Source organism: Lathyrus oleraceus, chromosome 3, assembly GCF_024323335.1.
Source record: "Lathyrus oleraceus cultivar Zhongwan6 chromosome 3, CAAS_Psat_ZW6_1.0, whole genome shotgun sequence".
Lineage (NCBI taxonomy): Eukaryota > Viridiplantae > Streptophyta > Magnoliopsida > Fabales > Fabaceae > Lathyrus > Lathyrus oleraceus.
The window spans coordinates 265,709,302-265,714,508 of record NC_066581.1 but is presented as its reverse complement, the minus strand read 5'-3'; positions in this window follow the sequence as shown (position 1 = coordinate 265,714,508).

The window sequence follows — 5,207 nt, the reverse complement described above, 5'->3', positions numbered from 1 at the left end:
CAGGCTTGTTGGATGGGATTCATTGTTGTACTCCGATTGTTTGGATTTTCTTTGTCGACTTTGTTGTATGATCCTGTTACTCATATAGATGAGGTTGTTGGTTTCACCTTGTACTCATCACTCTTGTGTATGTTGTTTCTGTGCTTCTGTGTTGTTCTTGCTGCAGGTTGCCATCTTTTGAGGATGACTCAGGCTCTTTGAATGCCTGAGGAATGAACATATCATGTGCATCATACGCATCATTAGCACCATACTCATATCATTTTGCATAACAGGTGTTCTTGGTCGTGACTTCTCACTCTTGGTTCCTGTTCAGGCAGGATAGCTGATCAACGTCCGCACCGCTACTCAACAAGACTAAATCAACAGAGAGGTATGGATCAAGTTCAAGCAGAGTTGGCTGAGATGAAGGCTAACATGGCCCAGTTTATGAATATGATGCAAGGGGTTGCACAAGGTCAAGAAGAACTTCGAGCCATGGTTCAGAGACAAGAGGCTGCAATTCCACCGGTCAACCATGCTCCGCCAGAGGGAGGCCCGGTCAATGATAATAATGTTGTTGCTGCTGTACCCATCAACAACTATGCTGTAGGTGATGAGTTGGGGGGTATTCGAATCAACGGTCAACCTATTGCTCCAGATGCCGCTAATGCCAGAGCAGTCCGTGCCCCGGCCCGTAATCCTGCTCCGATTGTTGACAGACAAGAGGATATGTTCACTCTGCTCAGTGAAGACGAAGACGTTCTGGGAAGGGTTGATGAGAGGGATCGTAAAGTTGATGCCCTTGCTGAGAAAATTAGAGCTATGGAATGTCAGAATTCTCTCGGTTTTGATGTTACCAATATGGGGTTGGTGGAAGGTTTGAGAATCCCTTACAAGTTCAAAGCACCGTCCTTCGATAAATACAACGGTACTTCTTGCCCTCGCACCCATGTGCAGGCTTATTATCGAAAAATCTCTGCGTATACCGATGATGAAAAGATGTGGATGTATTTTTTCCAAGATAGTCTATCTGGGGCTTCTTTAGACTGGTACATGGAATTAAAGAGAGATTCGATCCGATGCTGGAGGGATCTGGGTGAGGCCTTCTTGAGGCAATATAAACATAACATGGACATGGCGCCTAGCCGGACTCAGCTGCAGAGTCTATGTCAGAAATCCGGAGAGAGCTTCAAGGAGTACGCCCAGAGGTGGCGTGAACTGGCTGCTAGAGTTCAACCCCCTATGCTGGAGAGGGAGTTGACAGATATGTTTATCGGTACTCTTCAGGGTGTGTTTATGGACCGGATGGGGAGCTGCCCATTCGGTAGTTTTTCTGATGTTGTCATTTGTGGAGAGAGGACTGAGAGCTTGATTAAAACTGGGAAGATCCAAGATGCTGGTTCCTCTTCTTCTAAGAAGCCATTTGCTGGGGCACCTCGTCGAAGAGAGGGTGAAACTAATGTTGTTCAACACCGCAGAGATCAGAACAGAAGTGAATACCGTCAAGCTGCTGCAGTGACCATTCCGGCACCTCAACCTCGTCAACAACAACAACAAAGAGTTCAACAACCGCAACAACAACAACAGCAACGTCCGTATCAGCCCAGACAAAGGATGCCTGATCGACGTTTTGATTCGCTACCCATGTCGTACGCCGAACTGCTGCCCGAACTACTCAGGTTGGGGTTGGTTGAGTTGCGTACAATGGCTCCGCCTACAGTATTGCCTCCTGGGTACGACGCCAACGTCCGTTGTGACTTTCACTCTGGGGCACCAGGGCATCATACTGAGAAGTGTCGGGCTCTCCAGCACAAGGTCCAAGATTTGATCGATGCCAAGGCGATCAACTTCGCTCCAGTGCCTAACGTCGTAAACAACCCTATGCCTCAGCATGGTGGGCATAGAGTGAACAATATTGAGGGGAAGGAAGCTGAAGATCTGGTTGTTAATGTTGATGATGTTCAGACTTCTCTGCTAGTTGTGAAGGGTCGTCTGCTGAATGGGGGTGTCTGCTCGGGTTGTGATGAGGATTGTTTGGGCTGTGCAGAATCTGAGAATGGTTGCGACCAGTTAAGGGCCGGTATCCAGGGTATGATGGATGAGGGTTGTTTGCAATTCAGTAGGGCTGTAAAAGATCGTGGGACAGTGTCAACTATCACCATTTACTTTAAACCGTCTGAAGGACGTGGACAAAGGGTCGTTAGTGCACCTGCAACAAATGGTACCCCAGTTACCATTTCCGTGCCTGTAACCATCAGTGCTCCAACTACTATCGTTGCGTCTGGAAGAAGGGCTGTTGAGAATAGTAGAGCCGTGCCGTGGAAGTATGATAATGCTTACCGCAGTAACAGAAGGGCTGAAAGTCAGACGAGACCAGTGAATCAAACTCCAGTGACATTGGTTTACCGAATAGAGTTCCTGCAACTGTTGGTCCGGCTGTGGATAATGTAGGGGGTCCAGGAGGTTTTACCAGAAGCGGTCGTCTGTTCGCACCGCAGCCTTTGAGGGACAATAATGCTGAGGCTCTCGCCAAAGCAAAGGGTAAGCAAGCTGTGGTTGAGGAAGAACCTGTCCAGAAGGAAGCGCCCGAGGGGTCATTTGAGAAGGACGTGGAGGAGTTTATGAAGATAATCAAGAAGAGTGACTACAAGATTGTAGATCAGTTGAACCAAACTCCGTCCAAGATTTCTATACTTTCACTGTTGTTGTGCTCTGAGGCACACCGTAATGCCTTGCTGAAGATGTTGAATCTGGCTTACGTGCCTCAGGAGATTTCTGTCAATCAACTGGAGGGTGTGATGGCCAATGTGAGCACCAGGCATGGTGTAGGATTCACCAACCTGGACTTACCGCCTGAAGGGCGGAACCATAACAAAGCCTTGCACATCACCATGGAGTGCAAGGGGGCAGTGTTGTCTCACGTATTGGTAGACACCGGGTCGTCGCTGAATGTGTTGCCTAAGCAGATTCTGAAGAAGATTGATGTGGAAGGGTTTGTGCTTACTCCCAGTGACCTGATCGTTCGTGCTTTCGACGGCTCCAAACGTTCTGTGTGTGGGGAAGTTACCTTGCCTGTGAAGATAGGTCCTGAGGTATTCGATATCATCTTCTATGTTATGGACATCCAGCCCGCCTATAGTTGTTTATTGGGGCGTCCATGGATTCATGCAGCAGGGGCAGTCTCGTCGACTCTCCATCAAAAGCTCAAGTATGTCTGGAACGGTCAGATTGTGACCGTGTGCGGTGAAGAAGAGATTCTGGTGAGTCATCTATCCTCGTTCAAATATGTTGAGGTGGATGGCGAGATCCACGAAACCTTATGTCAGGCGTTTGAGACTGTGGCTCTTGAGAAAGTGGCGTACGCTGAGCAGAGGAAGCCAGGTGCTTCAATTACTTCTTACAAGCAGGCTAAGGAGGTTGTTGATTCTGGCAAAGCTGAAGGCTGGGGCAAGATGGTGGACTTGCCTGTCAAAGAAGACAAATTTGGCGTTGGTTATGAGCCTCTCCAAGCAGAGCAGAATGGTCAAGCGGGTCCGAGTACCTTTACCAGCGCTGGGCTGATGAATCATGGCGACGTCTCTGCAACCGGTAGTGAAGACTGTGACAGTGATTGTGATTTGGACAACTGGGTTCGCCCGTGTGCACCAGGGGGGTCTATCAACAACTGGACGGCTGAAGAAGTGGTTCAAGTTACTCTTCTGACAGAGTAATTTTCTGTTGTTTTTGTCATTTTGCATGAAAATCCTACGATCTGCCCAAGGCGTAGTGATTCATTGTAGGGCCTCATCATGTTTTAATGATTATCATTAATGAAGGACATTTTTTGCAATCAAACTTTGTGATCCCTGTCTTTCTATTTTTTGTTTTCATCTCTTTTCAAAAACAATAAAAATGACAATGTTTTTGTTTTTTGTGACTTTATTGAACTCTTTTTCTAAAACAAAGCATTAAACATGCAGAAGCGATCTTATGGCATTCACTATGAACAGTTCTGTTATGGCTCAGTATGATTTCGACAATCCCATCTACCAAGCTGAAGAGGAGAGTGAGGAAGACTGTGAACTTCCTGCAGAATTGGTCAGATTGCTGAAGCAGGAGGAAAGGGTCATCCAACCTCATCAGGAGGAGTTGGAGGTTGTTAATTTGGGTACTGAGGACGCCAAAAGAGAAATCAAGATTGGGGCTGCTTTAGAGGACTCTGTCAAGAGGAGGCTGATTGAGATGCTGAGAGAATATGTGGAGATATTCGCCTGGTCATATCAAGATATGCCTGGGTTGGATACAGACATTGTGGTGCATCGATTACCTCTTAGAGAAGGATGTCCTTCGGTCAAGCAGAAGCTTCGTAGAACGAGTCCTGATATGGCAACTAAGATCAAGGAAGAGGTTCAGAAGCAGTGGGATGCAGGTTTTTTGGCTGTTACAAGTTATCCCCCATGGGTGGCCAACATCGTTCCTGTGCCGAAGAAGGATGGTAAAGTCAGAATGTGTGTCGATTACCGGGATTTGAATAGAGCGAGTCCGAAAGATGATTTCCCATTACCTCACATTGATGTATTGGTTGATAATACGGCTCAATCCTCGGTATTCTCTTTCATGGATGGTTTCTCTGGATATAATCAGATCAAGATGGCGCCAGAGGACATGGAAAAGACGACATTCATTACACCTTGGGGCACGTTCTGCTATAAGGTGATGCCATTTGGGCTAAAGAATGCTGGTGCTACCTATCAGAGGGCAATGACGACTCTCTTTCATGACATGATGCACAAAGAAATTGAAGTGTACGTAGATGATATGATTGCGAAGGCGCAGACAGAAGAGGAGCACCTGGTTAATTTGCAGAAGCTGTTTGACCGGTTGAGAAAGTTCAAGCTGAGGTTGAATCCGAACAAGTGTACGTTTGGGGTGAGATCAGGGAAGCTTTTAGGCTTCATTGTCAGTGAGAAAGGGATTGAGGTTGATCCAGCGAAAGTCAAAGCTATTCAAGAGATGCCTGAACCAAAAACGGAAAAGCAGGTCCGTGGGTTTTTAGGGAGATTGAACTACATTGCAAGGTTCATATCTCACCTAACTGCCACATGTGAACCAATTTTCAAACTGCTCAGAAAGAATCAGGCGATCAAGTGGAATGATGATTGTCAGAAGGCTTTTGACAAGATTAAAGAGTATTTACAGAAACCTCCAATCCTTATACCTCCAGTTCCAGGGAGACCTCTGATAAT